The 17,472-nt window shown below is 37.6% G+C and overlaps 1 protein-coding gene and 1 pseudogene across 5 annotated transcripts in view; one reads left to right on the top strand and one right to left on the bottom strand.

The window, feature by feature from the left end:
• Window positions 1–17,472, top strand: part of CTNNA3 (catenin alpha 3) — a 1,442,547-nt gene that overhangs the window by 785,035 nt on the left and 640,040 nt on the right. The window lies entirely within an intron of this gene.
• Window positions 5,850–6,777, bottom strand: LOC109447370 (sperm acrosome-associated protein 9; annotated as a pseudogene).

Genomic DNA, 17,472 nt, shown 5'->3' with positions numbered 1-17,472 from the left:
AATCTACTACCCCTCTGACATCGTATGTAGCTGTTACAATTTCATTGAGTCTATTCCCTATAGATACTCACAGGATGTGGAGTATATCCCCATTACTTTTGAACTACAGAAAAAGACCCCAGGATTTGCATTGCATCAGTTCTCTTGTGAATTGAAAACCTCTCCTGTTTCATACTGTGAATTAGTCATGAATTTTTCATCAGGAATCTAGTTTTTAAGATCAGATGGGTCAATGACAATATTAAACAAAAATAAATCTATTTTTGCTTTCTTATGTCTTCCTATCTCAATACACTTGTGACAGGATCACTTCTTTCCTTGCAACAAATTCTGGGAATGACTTTCATTATAGATATAGAGTCATGCTTAACCAACGTTTAGGCTGCTGTGTTAAGCTTTGCCTATTCCTACTTATATCAAAGAGGCTATTTGAGGAATAATAATAGATTCTACACATTTTGCCAGCGATATGAACATTACATATACTTTCTCATTTCATTTAACTTTATTTATACCTCTCATTTCCACTGGGAAGTAGGAATTTTTGTTTCCATTTTAGAGGTGAGGGAGTTAAGGTTCAATTTTCAGTAAAGAGAAAATTAAGACTCTGTTTTGCCTAAGGAAACAGATGTCTACTAAACAGCGGAAGCCAGGTTTGCCTGATTCAAAAGAATCCCAGCCTCACTTATTTTAGTTCCCAGCCACAGTGCCAGGGAGATGGGTGTCAAACATTCATGTACCTGCATTACCATTTTGGGGCAGAACAGATGATGTATCCTGCTTTATATAGCGATCTATTTAATTTGTTGTTATTGTTTTATAAAGGAAAATAAATCCCTTGAAATATTTCTAACATTTAAATTTTTTTTAAATTAAAGTTTATTAGGGTGATAATTGTTAGTAAAGTTACACACATTTCAGGTGTACAATTCTGTAATACGTCATCTATATCTCATATTATGTGTTCACCACCCAGAGTCACTTCTCCTTTCGTCACCATATATTTGACCCCATTTACCCTCTTCTAGAACAACCCTCCCCCCTTACCCTCTGGTAACCACTAAACTGTTGCCTGACATTTTTTTGATGACACTGAGGTATCAGAATGTTTTGGATAACAAAGTAGTGAATTTCTTTAGGTGCCACAGAACTTCCAGCAGTTATATATTTTGCAGTTAGTGAACAGCCAAGTGTATTTCTTTGCCTCAGTTCAAAATAAAATCACTTTAATGAAGAGCTTTCATACCAAACCAATCTGTCTACATTAATAATAAATGAATTCTGAAAGGAATTTAAAATGATATCCGAGGAAGCACAGAAGGAATGACTACCAAATTTAAAAGCAGCATTTCCTATTTGTTGGCAATCCTTGTAAGAATGTATTCTTTCCCTATTGCTCTCAACTCCCATCGTGCTTTGTCTTGTTGTGATCACTTGAAATTCACACATGTAGATGGTAGTATGCAATCACTTTAAAGCAGAGGCAAATTATGACTTAAGGAGCCCAAACAACTTGCTCACGTGTGTCTTGCAATCTAAGAACAGTTTTTATATATTTTTAAATGGTTAAAAAAACTCTAAAGGAGACTATTTTGGGACACATGAAAATTATATGAAATTCAAAATTTGGTATCCATAAATTTTTTTTTAGAATGCAATCTATACACAAGTCCCTCTTACGAGCTATTTCTAGAGCCATTAATGAACCCTCACAATCACATTCAACATCTAACTGTGCACATGTAGCAAAAGACACAAATGCACATATGTACAAGTATACTCGCATGCAGACCTCATATTTCTTATTTTGGAAGGATATTTTGTAAAGCTTTAGGCTCTTTTTTCTAATTTCCCTTTTACTTACTTTTCTGGACCTAATATACTCATCAGTCTTGTCCTTTTATCCTCTGCAGTTTCATTGCTAGTCTCTCAACCTCCCCCCTTTTTTAATTTCCCAAAGTTTTAAAACAATGGTAAAGAAATACAGATCTGTAGGATTTTGCCTTTTCTGCATCATTTCTATTCTGTTTGTGGCACTAGGTCTCAAGTATTGGAAATATTGTGACACCCAGTTGCATCAAGGAACTTATTTATTTCCTCTCTCTCCCATACAGTCTTGCTGCATTCTCCTTTGTTGGTGGTGTCATTACCTGATAACAGCAATTACTGTCTTATTAATTGACTCCACTTGTCAGTTATGATTACAAAATTATTGCACTCATTAAGAAGTAAGGTGACATTCAATATTGTTAATATGTCAAAGAACTTTGAGATGTCTAAATAGTCCATTTCTTTACACTGCTCCAAGTACACTTGAGCCACTGGAAAACTGATCACAATATTTCAATATCATGTAATTTATATTGCACCATGAAATTTTCTTCTGTTAATATTAATATTAATAGCAAGTGACTTTAACAAATAATTGGGATCATTATTCCAATAGTCCATTTAAACCTCATTCAGATAAAAGTCATCATGAAATGGTAAAAATACTTGAAATGGAACAAACACAAGGCACTTTCTAACAGATTAATCTTCCCTTGGAGTCCACATTTTTGGAGAGATCTTTATGTGATAGTTGTAGAGGCCCTTTAAAAAGATTTTCCCCCCCAATAATAATTGATTTATTGCTATGTGCCAGGCACTTTTCTAAGTATTTGGGGAATATCACACAAAATAGGCACCCAGCCCTTACTCTTGTAGGGCTTTCATTTTAGAAAATGAAGATAGACAGTAAAGTAAAAAGATGAATGAAAAACAAAACAAAAACAAACACAACTTCTCATAGAATGGAAAAAAAAGGTTGGCTAGGTGGTAGAAAGTAACTGGTGGATAGACTGCTGTAGATGGTATCAGAGAAAGACTCTCTGTGGAAATGAAGTTTGCTCTGAGCCCTGACTGATGAGAAGGAGCTAGACATGGGACTATTGGGGAGGGGGGGTAGGGCAGAGCGCTTTAGGGAGAGGGAATGGCCCATGGAAAAATGCTATAGGATGAAAACAAGCCTGGTGAATTTGAGGTAAGAAAGAAGGCCAATGTGACTGTATTATAATGAGAGCAGGTGGGTGATGATGATGAAGGAAGTAAGCAGAAGAAATATTTGAGTTTTATTCTAAAACCCATTTTAAACAAACTTACTTGTTTTTGATCAGAAAGGTGACATGATTTGATGATACCCATAGACATGCTCTCTCTTTTTCTTCAGGCAAATATCTAAGAGACACGCCTTGTGCTCTCCTGACTTACAAGTCCCATTCCCTTCTGGGCCTTTCTATCAGGGAGGCAGTCAAAAACAGTTGTAAGAATCTTCATTTAGATTAAATTATATATATCTATATCTCTTTATCTCTCTCTATATATCTATATATCTATTATATCTATCTATATGTAGATAGATATATCTACATATATCTATCTATTTATATCTATCTATCTATCTATCTATCTATCTATCTATCTATCTATCTATCTATCTATCTAGATATATATAATTTATTCTACTACTTTTTCTTTCTATCTAGCATTATTTATACCCAGAACACCTTCTCACTTCATATTTGACAAAAATGTTCACTCTTCCCCCATCGAAACTCAATAAACCTAAAAACTTCAACACATTCAGGGACGTTATCTTATAGACTCTATAACATAATTGACCCCAGTTTCATTTTTTTCAACTTCCACTGATTGTGAAATATGTGAAATATAAAAAATAAATAAAATATAGCCAATCCTCTTTCATTAGCACGTAAGTTTCTAGAAGGTAATCACTTTCTTCCATATGTTCTGAATCTCGGACTCCAGCTTATTAAATGTTATGTATGTATATGAATAAAGATAGCCGATAAAGATCAGGGTTTTTCGGGTGAGAAAGGAGGTAGAAGAAAGAGTTTAGAATAACTCATGCTGTCCTTGTCCCTTTTCTTTTGCCTCTGCATTTTATCATCTGTTTGTAATTCATTTAATAATTACTTTAAGTTTTTATATATTCTAAGGATTTATTTAGTAATGTGGGACATACATTAGTAAACAAAACAAGGCTCTCTGAAGTCATGGAGCTTACATTCTAACAGGTCATAGAAAAAAGGATTTAAAGGTAGTTCTTAAAATGTTATCATATAAGGAAGGATATGTACCCACTGAAACTCATTGGGAAGAAATGGAGAGAGTCAGTAAGATAAAGTAAGAGACAGAATACATGTCTTGAGGGTTTCTACTTTGAAATATATCATTTTGGGCCTTTTTTCTGCATTGTTTATGTGTTTATATTTATATATATTTTTCTTTCTTTTTACCCCATATTGTTTGATTGATAGGAAAGTACACTTTTCCCCTTTCTTCTTAGTACATATTCCCAGTACAGACTTTAAAATTTTTTTTTTGTTACATTGCTTCAAACAGTACAGATTTTCTGAGTACCTATTAAATACAACTTATACAAGCATCAAACTTGTATATATATATATGAGATATTTGGTTCTTTGAGCTTAAAAATCTTTCATTGATCTGAATATAGGATATAATCCTTTATAATTTAAAAATAGTTTTATGTTTTTAATTCACTTGGTGCTAATTATGTTAGATGGAAAAACCAACTTAAACCAGCTTAAGCAAATAAAAGGGACATATGGGTTTGTTCTTCATAAAGTCTTAGTTTTCATGGGAGTATTATTCCAGGGACTCAAATGATATTCCCATTATTTGGTTCATTTCCATTTGTCAGTTCTGCTTTATGCTATGTTGGTTTAACCCTCAAAATATACATCATGATTTCCTGTTGCACCAAATATCCCCTTTCCTTACCTTGTATGTGGTTCTAGAAGAAGACATGTCATTCACACTACTTAAATCTGTGTATCACATTTTCCTGATGGCAGTCATTGGTTCAGAGAAGGGCCTGTTAATTAATCAGAGCAAAATAGAAGGAAGTTGACTTTTGCTAGGAAAGTAGAGAGAGAAAGAAAGACAGGTTCATTTCTTTTTGCTAGAATTTGAAACTGAGAAGAATTGTTCTTAGAGCAACAGGGAATCGCTACATATATGATGAGGATTAAACCAACATATCATAAAACAGAGTTGAGAGATGAAGTGAAATCAAGTATTGAGGATGCCATTTGAGTTCCTGGCACAAGATCTAAACAGTGGCCAAGACTTTATGGAAGATGAGCCAATAAATCCCCTTATTGGCTTCAGCTAGTTTGAGTTAGTTTTTCTATTATAACCTAAATTGTCCTTACAGAAATAAAAATATGAAAATTATAAAGTGCTATATCCTATATGCAGAAAAGATTTTGAACTCAAAGTTTCATAAAACCATCAATATGGAAGGGAGATGGGAGGGATTTAGTGCGTCCCTCTATCCAATCCCTACAAATTACAATTAGGTGAATAAAGAATCAGTGAGATTAACTAATTTACTCAACAACTCAGAAAATGCCAAGGTGACAGGAAGAATCCAAGTGTCATGGCTTCTATTTTTGTGCTGCTTATAGTGCTGTACACTTTAATTTTGATTAAAAATAAATGTGGATATATGAAATTGTTCTTGGTCATTTTTTTGGCCTTGTTTACAGTGTCACAATTCAAAAACCATAATTTTTGTACAGATGCCTTATTGTAATTTTCAATGCTTTCCATCTGAGTATTTCATTTTAATCATTTTCTTTTAGAAACTTTCCATTTTTATTTGTAGCAAATACAGTAATTCAAACCAACAGTTTGCAAAACATGAGCCAATTGCCATGATAGAAACTATGTGAACTGCATCCAGGTTATTGCTTTTTCCCCATTTATTCATTTATTTTGGTGGTAAAACACTTTTATTCTTGACTGTCGCTGGGAGGAAGCTAGAAGACTCGCTGCAGCACTTCACCAGGCAGCGTTTCTTAGTGGGCAACCCATCCTTTCATTAAGCAGAGGATGACGGGGATGAGGCTGACTACGGCTTCTGGCTTCCGTAGTGGTTCCTTGCCTCCTAACAGCTGAGGTGGTTCACCATGTTGTGAAGGTATTTTGCTCTCAGGCGGCTGAGGCTGTTGCTCTGGCTCACAACGGTTTTGCATTTCTTGAAGTTGTTGGTGACAGGCGTGCCCGAATGCAGGGCTTCGAAATGCTGGCAGAACTTGCTCAGCTCTGTGCAGGTAGGTGTCCAGGAACATGAGCAGAACGGACGGGTCTGTGGAGTGTTGCAATGGTGTTCCATGTGGCTCAGCATCTGTACGATGCTGGAGATGGGCCCGATCTTGTGGGCGTTCTCCCTGCAATGCTCCAGAGCAGCGATAAAGGGTACCTGTTTGTGGGGGCAGAGCCCCAGAAAGTAGTTTCCAGGCTCTCGGCCTCACATAGACAGGTGCTGGCTCAGGTAGTAAATGGCCATCAACTGTGATGGGATGGCCATCAGCTGTGGCTAGTTGGCTGTCAGCTGTAACCAGTGAGCCATTGGCCACTAATATAACTGCTGTGGCTATGCTAGCAGAGAGGAGAGAAGAATGGGGGCTAGCTAGAAGATGGCAGCTGGGCTGGCAAGTGTGAATGGCGGTTTGCGGACAGTGTGGATCCAGCCTCCAGTGAGAGTATAGTGCCGCCAGAGAGAATATAGTGGTATGACTCCCCTACCTATGGCTCCGTGGGTGTTCCTTTTTGGCCTCACCATATCCTGCGTTCTTGTATGGGGAGCGGGAGCAGAGACCCCGCAGGCCGCCCCGCATGACACTGTTGCTGCTGGAAGAGCTTGTACTGCTGGTTGCTTTGAAGGGACGCTTTCCCCTCATTCATTGAATTTCTCAGTGGTCACTTACAGGATAAGGGGGATCGGGGGCACATTTGGTCCTAGAAGGCCACAGCTGAAAGCGACCCGAGGTTCCCCGCTGAGAAGTGCTGAAAAGAGAGCACTTGTCCCAGGTGGCTGAGAGCGCGGGCCTAGGAGCCCGGGCCCAGGCCAGGCGCCAGAACCACTGGTGGGCGGGAGGTTGGGCCCTCACTTATTTTTTATAATTGCCAAGAAAGATTATAAAATAAACCGGTTTTAATTGTCACAGTATGTTTACTCATATATGTTGTTATTAGGTTGGTGCAAACGTAATTGCTGTTTAAAAGGTTAAACATAATTGCAAAAACTGTAATTATGTTCGTACCAATCTAATAATAAACCGTAGTCGTCTTTTTTGTTGTTGTTGTTTTGTTTTAACACTGTGGCAAATCGGATAAATTTTAGTGTTTTGTATTAATGTGCCCTGATTCTGATATTGTTCATGTAAAGTCATTCTAAGTTTTAGGGAATAAAAACTCAGTTCCCATTGAACAACGATTTACTAGTCATGTAGGCTGTTTTATGTTTATGATGAATAGGAATTAATGTATAAACTGGACATTAGGAAACCTGTATGGCCTTGGCTCTTAGCTTCCTCATTTACAACGACACATTCAGGAAGGAATTCTCCAGTGCTAACATTCTATTTTCAGCATGAGTAGCATAACTAGCCTCCAGAATTGTGCACATGTATTTTTAATTTTATTTCAGACTCTCAACAAATGTTTATAAATAACATCCCTGAAGGAGAAAAACTTTCTAAATTTATAGCCTACAAGTTTCATCAGAAAAACTTATGAGTTTTGTAACTTCTCCTGAAAAGTTTAGGGAGATCCTGGCATTCATTATAAGAAAGCATCTAATTGTTAATTAATTGGAAAAAGAAAAGGCTGCTGAAAAAGAAATCACTAAGTTTATTATAGAAATGAATCTTATTTTACTGCCAAATGTTTTATAATTAAAACAAAACTAAGATAGAAAAGAAGCTTAAGCAATAATAATATAAATAAAATACTTTTTTTTTTTTTTGACATTGCTTTCATGCTGAGAATGATGAGGTCCTTATTTACCTCATAGTATACTTTTTGGGTAGTTTCAGTTTAGAACAGTTTCTCAATCTCGATTAATTCTGACATTGGGGCCAGCTAATTCTTTGCTGAGGGGGAATGTTCTGTGCATTCTAGGATATTTAACAGCATCTTTGGCCTTCACCCACTGGATGCCTGTAGCACCACCCTCCCCCTGTAGGAGCCAAAAAGCCAAATTCCGTGGTAAAATTGCCCCCCCACCCTCATGGTAAAATTGCCATCCCCCAACTGAGAACCACTGGTTTAGAAGTACACAAATTGGGAGAATATCAGAGAGGTCAACTTATTTTATTGTAGGTTAGATGACTAATCATTGACACAGCTGTTTTTAGGAGCCGTGTCCCATACCTACAGTCACCCAAATTAACTTTACCATTGACCAAAATTCTATCTTCTTTTTTTATGTATATCAGATCACTCTGCTCTTTTAGTTAGTGTGGTCTTGTCAAAAAATTGATGCATTGTCGTGTTTACCCTCATTTTCAGTGTAGCGAGGGGTTTTGTATGATTATCATTGCCTTTGGGATATCCTAAATCCCCATACCTACCCCACATTTCCTATCGTCCTTCAAATCAGCCCAAAATATAAAAGGATTGCTTTTTTCTAGATCTGTCTGTCATTCAAATGTTTTACAGTTCCTTCAAACTTGAATGAGTTGCCTTTAAAAGGAAAATATTCTCTCCTCATATGATGTTTATTAAACAGTGTTAAAGCTTTGATTGATCATTCCCGTGGTGATGACTTCCATAGCACATTACTGCATTAATGCAAGTATTTTTGCCTGTCAAACATTAAATATGGAAAAGATCTGAAGTATCATTTTGTTAACTTTGCTACCACTGAAGCATTGCCTCTCCCTAATGCATGCTGGCCTACTGTTCCCAGTCCAATTTAAACTCTAAGTAATGACTGTGTATTTCCACTTCCTTTGGGAAAGCATTACAAAGTTTAATTTACTGTTTCCTAACCACTTGCAGTAGTATCGGTAGTTAATGTTCTAGAATTCTGATAGAGGAACTTTCTATTAATCTACTTTTCCCTCTTAGAGGTGAAAATTTTAATATAATCGGCAGGGTTTTTGTGTGTGTGTGCATACCAGCTTTGTTTCCTAAGATTATAGAATGGGTCTAAGTATTTGCCAATTCTAGTCAACCATAATCTTTTCCTCTACCCAGTCGTTGAATATGTTTGAAAACTTTATACTTGATAGCACCTTACATTTCAAAAAGTATGCTGACATCACCTTACTAGATTTTTTATAAGACTACTTTGGAAGTAGACAGCCATAAAGAACTTTATTTGACAGATGAATATATGGAGTCTCAGAGAAGTTAAACAACTTTCCTAAGTCACTAACATTCATATAGCCCTTTAAAAGTTGGAGATGATTGATCCATACTCATTATCTCATTTGGTCCCCACCCCTAAAAGCAAGCAGAACAGGTATTATTTTGATCTCCATTTTTCAGAAGAGAAAACTGTGGCACAGAAAAGTGAAGTGATGGAGCTAATGAGTTGTCCCTTGATTTAGGTATTCTGCTTCACATTTAAATGTATTATTTTATTTTGTATTTCTTTGTCTTGCTTACATATTTATTAACTTCTTTCATTATTGAAAAGATTTCTCCACGTAGATGCTAGAGAATGAGATTTTCACCAGGATTCATAGGTGGTAAATGCAATGATTTACTGAGAAAATCTCCTGAGAAAATAATTTAGTCATCTTGATTTGTTGTTTGCATACCAGGTGTGTAGTATCAGATTCATTTTCATACTCTACTTCTTTCTTTTTTCCCCACTCTCCCTTCCATCCATATTTTAATCTGTGGCCATCTAGAGGCTCACTTTTGAGGAGATAGCCTCTATATTTGTTTTGCATTAATTCTTAAATATCATTTATTAATTTTATTTTAATTCTTACATTTAATTCTTATACATGTGTATTACATAACCCCATGTGACAAGACCAGTTGGTTTGGGAAGAGCTAAATAAATACTAGTCTCAACAGATCCAGGGGTCATTCCAAAGCTGTCCCTACACAGAAAGTGTGACAGTGTCTCTTAGATTTCACACCTACTTTATGGAGTCTCTCGCCATAAAGGAACAAATGGGTAATACTGGATGAATTTGCACCAAAGTTCTTTGAAACTCAGTAGGATCAAGCCTCCTTTCAGCCCACTTAGAAAGTGGGCTTATGCAAGTGGTACTGGCACTCAGAACCCAGCACTCCTACTGGTTGCTAGTCTGCTGCCATGCTACTGTGGAAAAAAATTGTCATTTGCCGGTGATCAAAACACAGTCCTTTTGGCTGAAACACCAGCAATAAATTTCCATTAAAATCCAAGAGCTCTGAAAAGCCTTCTTCATGGGAAATAAAAAAAACAAAACAAAACAAAATGTACCTGCATACATGAAAAAAAAAAATCAGTTTTTGGTTAAAATCAGTCTTAGAGAAGGAAAAAAAGAGGAAAGCTTTTAAGAAACCTCTGAAGTTCCACCTACTGGCAAACATTCAGTCTTAATCAGAAAGCTGGGTTGCCTAGCTAAATAAAAAGTACAGAGACTTGTGCCCTTTTGAATCTTTTATCAGCCATAAGTGGTAAAAATCCTCATACTACAAGAGCCTGAGATGACTTAATAGGAAGGAATATGGTAACCAACTACTTTATTTAGGTCATAGCACCAGTAATGTTTGTTTTGTTTTTCTTTTGAATATGGTTTCTTGATAAATGCCCTTTCAATTGAATATTGAAGGGACAAATGAATGCATTTCAAAGAAGGTTGTGGACAATAAATAGAGAGAAGGTGGGTGAGGACATACCAATCTAATTTGGGAGATAAAGTACATTCAGGGCTTTATAGATGAATACGTGAAAGAAATGTGTGCATTCATACATACCAATCTGCCTGGGCTCCACACATGTATCTCACCACTTACCTTCCTTCCTCCTTTGAATTGCCTTTACTCTGCACCTCTTTGTTATTATATCATCACCCTACTTTGATGGATATAATAGTAGTTATATAAGTCTTATTTTTTTCACTTTAGGCGTGTGATTAAGAACACTGCTCATTATATTGCACTGCTTTTCTTGTGCAGCACCTCAGGATAAATTATTTTCAGTTCTCCATAATTATGCCTTTGAAAAATTGGTTTATTTTTCTTTTATAGGTATTAAATATATAACTGTAATTTCCCCCCCTTGCATTGCTGCTTTCAAGCAGGATCCAGAACCAAAATTGTGACCCAACCTTGAGCAGTAAACAGCATCAAGTAGTTTGTACATTGTGTGTGGCTCTCAGTCCAGCTTTATCTTTATTGTTCTACGTCATCTACCCGCTACCTTGTTTTTCACAGTTAATTTTTAAGTGAAAAGTTTATATGTTTGTGTGACTCCTTAATATTTTGAGGGGGTAAATAAACAATATTTATGGAATAAAATAAATTCTATTGGAGTGGAATAAAATTTCTCAGACAAGGGCTGTCACTGACCAACTTTTCTCTCTCCAGCTTAGGCCCCTCTCTTAACTACAGATTCTTACTTCCAGCTCCCTATAGACACCTCCATTTCAATTCTCTGCAGATACCTTGAATTATTGAACATATTCAAATCTGAACTTTTTTTTTTTCTTTCCACTCTGATCTTTCACTTACGTCAACATTTTCTCTCTCAGGTAATGAAATCACCAACCTCCAAATTGCCTAAGCCAATATTCTGAAAATCATTCATGATTTCTTCCACTCATTCAACCCCCTCCGCCCACCATCCATAGTAATTCTGACTTCTTGGTGTCTTTCAAATACGTCCCCTTTTTGCATTCCTAACTGCTTCTGACTCAGTCTGGAACCTCATGATTTCTCACCTGAATTACTAGATTAATTTCTTGGCACTATTGTCTCGATACTGCTCACATCCTAGAAATTCTTTGCAAAACTACCAGAATGATCCTCCTAAAACAAAATATTGATCCTATCACTTCCTTACTTAAAACCTTTCAATGAGTCAAAAATGACCTCCAGATGAATCCAGAATCCTTAGGAAGATATCCAAGAAGCTTTTTGACTTGGCACTTATTTGCTTTCTTCAGCTTCGTCTCTCACCACTTGCCTCACCCTCCCTACCATATTCTTTAATAAAGTCATATTTTTATGATATTTTTCACCTTTCACTTTACATGCACTGCTCTTCCTGATTCTTTGCTTATCTCCTGCCAAACACACAAAATTAACACACACACACACACACACACACACACACACACACACACTTTTTTCTTGGTCAATTAGAACAGCATTAATCAAAGAGGGGTCTACTGTCTGGAAAGGACATCCTTTTTAACCAAGCATGTAGTGAGAAGGGAAGTAGTGAACCACAAATAATAGTCTAATGAGATGAATAAACTTCTCTAATATTAGAGGCAGGTCACCTCACCCAATAGTCATGACTCAAGACACAGCACCAAAAACTTATTTATTCTGAGAAGCCAAATTAGACTCCAGTCTAATTTCATGGCTCTTTTGCACTGCCCCTCTGTGTACCCCAGTTGTAATTCTTAGCACAATACACTTAGAATAACTGATATGCTCTAAACAACTTGAGGGCAGGGGCCCACATATTTTATTTGTCTTTTCCCCCCTTCCCGGACATGGTAAATACTCAGTAAATATACTTTGAGTACCTAATAAATGCAGTGAAACATCTTGAATTAGGCTATAAATATGAAGCAGTAGAAAGGTTGGTAACAACATTCCAATTCGGGATAAGCTCGTGAGCACAGAATTATAGATAGGGGTAGATTGGGCTCTGTGATAATTAGTCCTGCAGGCTTTCCCGCCTCTTTATTCTTAGTCTTCAGGGAACATAAGTAGTCACAGGTGCCTAAGGGTAAGCAATTTTGTTGTTGTCATAATTATCTATAATCTGACATTGCTTTCTAAGGAAGACATGTCTTTATCTTGTGCTGAGTGCAATGACAGATTGGATTCTATAACTTTGGTAGGACGAATTGAGGCAGAATGAATGTAAGTATACCTAGATTTCATTTGGAAACTTTCAAGGTTAGGGCTGGAAGGAACCTTAGCACATTTACTACCCAAAGTGTGGTCTGTAGACCACAGTGCTGCTCAGTTTATAACAATGAGCCCAGCTGGTTGGAAGCATTTACCAATTTTTATAGCAACTTGAGAGAGTAATTTTGTACCTATTGAATCTATTAGAAAAAAAATGGAGATTCTGTTTTGTATATGTTCATTTTAATTTCATTTTTTAGTAATTTCATGATTTGTGTTTATTTTTTAAATGTGTTGGTTCATAACAGATGGGCATTTAAAAAGAACTAACTCTCCAGTACACATAGAGAAGTACTCCTTTGGTGTGTGTCTTTTCAGTAACCCTTAACGAATCTGATGAACAATGTTTTCCATATAATTTGAATCTCTGCCGATCCTCATGAAGCTCATACGTGGATCCCAGGTTAAAGACATTTTTGTTTAAGATTTTTAATGAAAATATAACTAACTTACAATATTATATTAGTTTCAGGTGTACACCATCATTGTTATTCAACATTTACATACCTACAGAAGTGATCAACGTAAGTCCAGCAACCACCTGACACAGTGCCACATTATCACAATATTATTAACTATATTCCCTATGCTATATGTTACATCCCCATGACTTATTTGTTTTATACCTAGAAATTTGGACCTCTTATTCCCCTTCACTTTGTCCCCCCTTTTTAAAAATTTTTCAATTAAAAAATGTCAGTTGACATTCAATATTATATTAATTTCATGTGTACAGCATAGTGGTTGGACATTTGTATAATCTAAGAAGGGATCTCTCTGACTAGTCTAGAACTCACTTGGCACTATACATAGTTATTACCATATTATTGACTATATTCCTTAGGCTTTACTTTACATCCCCATGACTGTTTTGTAACTATCAGTTTATACTTCTTAATCCCTTCACTTTCTTTACCTTGCCCTCCAACCCCTCCCATCTATCACCCCAACAAATCTAGTACCCATCTGACACCATACATAGTTATTACAATATTAATGACTGTATTCCTTGTGCTATACCCTACATCCCCATGATTACTGCATAACAACCAGTTTGTACTTCTTATCCCTCCCCCCTTTTCACTCACCACCAACCCCCTTCTCATCTGGCAACCATCAATATGCTGTCTGTATCTATGAGTTTGTTTCTGTTTTGTTTGTTTAGTTTATTCCTTAGATTCCACATATAAATGAAATCACATTTCATCTGTCTTTCTCTTTCTGACACTCCACACAGCACGATATGCTCCAGGTCCTTCCATGCCACCACAGATGGCAGAACCCATTCCCTTCCTTGGCTGAGGAATATTCCATTGTATATATGTACCACCTCCTCTTTATCCATTCTTTCATCAATAGACACCCAGGCTGACTTCACATTGTAAACAATGCTGTAATGAACACATGGATACACATGTCCACTAGGAGTAGCGTTTGGGTTTATTCAGACAAATACCCTGAAGTGGGATCACTGGGTCCTTCATTGTCTCTTCTTATAGCCTTTGTTTAAAACTCTATTATTTCTGGTATAAGTAGTTCTTCCCCAGCTTTTTTGTTTGTTTGTTTGTTTGTTTGCATTTTCATTAACTATTTTTTTCCATCCCTTTACTTTCTGTCTGTGTGTGTCTTTCAATCTGAAGTACAAGTCTCTCTTAGGCAGCATATGTAAGGGTCTTGTTTTCTTATCCATTGAACCCTCTTATATCTTTTATGTGAAGCATTTAATCGATTTACATTGAAAGTAATTGTTGATAAATATGTAGTTATTTCCATTTTATTATTCATAGTTATGATCTTTTTTTTCATCTTAAAGAAGTCCCTCTAACATTCCTTGTAACGCTGGTTTTGTGGTGATGAGCTCCTTCAGCTTTTTCTTGTCTGGGAAGTTCTTTATCGGTCCTTCAATTCTAAATGATAGCTTTGCTAAGTAGAGCAATCTTGGTTATAGGTCCTTGCTTTTCATCACGTTGAATATTTTATGCCAATCCCTTTTGGGGGATGTTGTTATGCTTGATGTTGTGCCAGAGGTCTCTTAAACTTTCCTCATTTTTTTTTTTTTTTTGATTCTTTTTTCCTTTTGCTGTTCCAGTTGGGTGTTTTCTACTACCTTCTCTTCCAATTCACTGATTCAGTCCTCTGCATCATCTAGTCTGCTGGTGATTCCTTCTAATGCATTCTTCATTTTGGTTATTGTATTCTTCACTCCTGACTGGTTCTTTTTTATGGTTTCTATCTTTTTTTTATGCTTGCTGTCTCTGTTGAAGTCCTCACTAAGTTCCTTGAGCATCCTTATAACCATTGTTTTGAACTCTATATCTGGTAGGTTGCTTGCCTCCATTTTGTTTAGTTCTGTTTCTGGAGTTTTATCCTGTTCTTTGATTTGGGATGTATTTCTCTGTTTCCTCATTTGGCCTCCTCTCTGTTTATTTCTATGTATTAGGTAGATCAGTTACATCCCCCAGTCTTGGCCAGGTGGCCTTATGTAGTAGGTGCCCTATTGGACGTAGTGGTGCCGTGTCCCTGATCACCTGCTTCAGGTGCTCCAAGAGTGTCCCTTGTGTGGGTTTTGTGTGCCTTCATATTATAGTTGAACCTTGGTTGCTATTGACACATTAGTGGGTGGGATTGACCTTTAGGCTGATTGGCTTGGGGTTTGGCCACGTCCACAGCTGACAGGATGCTGTCCTGGGGGCTTAACCAACTTAGGGGGATTTGCCTCAGTGGGCTCTGGTACTTATTGAGACTGCACTTTTTGTATGCCACTTGTGGGGTAATTGGTTGATGCTCTGCTGTGATCTGAAGCCAACCTCCAAGTATGTTGGTTCTGGGACCTCTTGTGAGAGGCTCTGGTACAGGCCCATGTCAGCCACTGCCTGTGACCAGCCAGGGACTATCAGGTAAGAGCTATAAAATGATCCATGGTTGTTATCTGTCTCTGCTAAACCTGGAGGCATGTGGGAGAAGCCACACTGCTAACTGAGGATGTCTGCCACCATTAATGGCCCTAGGATAGATCTACAAAATACCATGATACCCCAAGGTGTCTGCTACCTGCTGGCTCCATTAAGCAAACCTCATACAAGTTCGGTGAGGCAGGGTCTCAGGGAGTCACGGGTGGGAAGAGTTGTGGTCACCAGGTTAATGTAAATTCTAGTGTGGTGCCAATGCTAAGCCTGAAGGTACTCAGAAAAAGTCTCAGAGCACACTGAGACCAGTCACCACCTGCCTGGGCTCTGTCAGACTCTGATAATTTTCTAAGAAAGAGTCCAATGTGGTCAGGGCTGGTTGCTCTTGGAGAAAGTGTCTCTGGTGTTCGGGGAGTTGGGTGGGGTGGGGTCCCAGTGAGTCAGCAGGGCAGAGCTATGGAGCTCGCCAGGACAATCAGATTCAGATTTGGCCTGAGGATGTGGGCTCAATGCAGTAAAGATGGTGCCCACCTGTCAGCTGCACAGGATGTAAACTTCCTCATAGGGAAATGGGAACTGTCCTCCAGCCCTCAACCTGAAGCAATGCATCTTAGTATGTCCCCTCCCCCCATATGTGTCTGACACCCCATTGAGTTACTGTCCCTCTGCTGGAGCCCAAGGTGAGTGCCTTGGAATGAGAGAATCTGTGCATGGGCTGTTGTCCCACCACCTTCGGTCCTCTTTGGATACTTAGAATCCCCACTGTTTTTCACAGTCAGATGTTGTGGGTGCTCCTCTTCCTGACATCAGTACTCTTGGCTGGGGAGACTGGTGTGGGGCGTGGTCTTTCGCTTCTCTGTGGGGAACCTCCAAGGCCAAGATATCCCTGCCAGTTCTCAACCACCACAGAGAGGTTTGGGGTTAGCCTATTCCGTGTCTCTGTCTTTCCAACCCTCCTCAACATGGCTTCTTTATATCTTTGACTATAAAACTTCTGTTCAGCCAGACTTCAAATGATTTTCCAGGTTGGTTGTTCTATAATTTAGTTGTAATTTTAGTCTGTTAATGGAAAGAATCAGGCACAGAGTTTATCTACTTCGCCATCTTTGATCTCTTCCCCCAGAGTCTTGACAAAGCTAAAATTAGTCATTTATAGACAAGAGCATGAGCACTAAGAAACCAAAGTAATCTATCCAAGATCTTACAGCAAACTGGGGTCCAACACTTAGTGTCTTCCCACTCTACCAAAATAGTATTTTGTTTTTCCTGCTTCTAAGTGCCCCATTTGTACTTCTCACTACCACCAGAATGGAGGTTGTGTTTCTGCTTCTGAAGCTTTGTGATGCACTATATGTATTATGCCATGGTACTCTGAGGAGATTCACCTTCTCTTCCTACCTGCTTAAGATGACATATGCAATACATTCTGTGGCGTTGTAGCCAAATGAAAGAATGTGGGCCAACATGTGCTTCCAGTATGACTATTAACTGTTGACTCCAAAATCCATTCTTACTGTAGCTTACTTTAACCTTTATTGAAAGAATCATAACTTTTGACTGATAGTTTTGTTTGTGGAAATTGCCTTTAATTTCA

This window comes from Rhinolophus sinicus, linkage group LG07 (assembly GCF_036562045.2).
Source record: "Rhinolophus sinicus isolate RSC01 linkage group LG07, ASM3656204v1, whole genome shotgun sequence".
NCBI classification, from domain to species: domain Eukaryota; kingdom Metazoa; phylum Chordata; class Mammalia; order Chiroptera; family Rhinolophidae; genus Rhinolophus; species Rhinolophus sinicus.
Note: the sequence above shows the minus strand (reverse complement) of the source record. Positions and strands in the feature narration are given on the sequence as shown.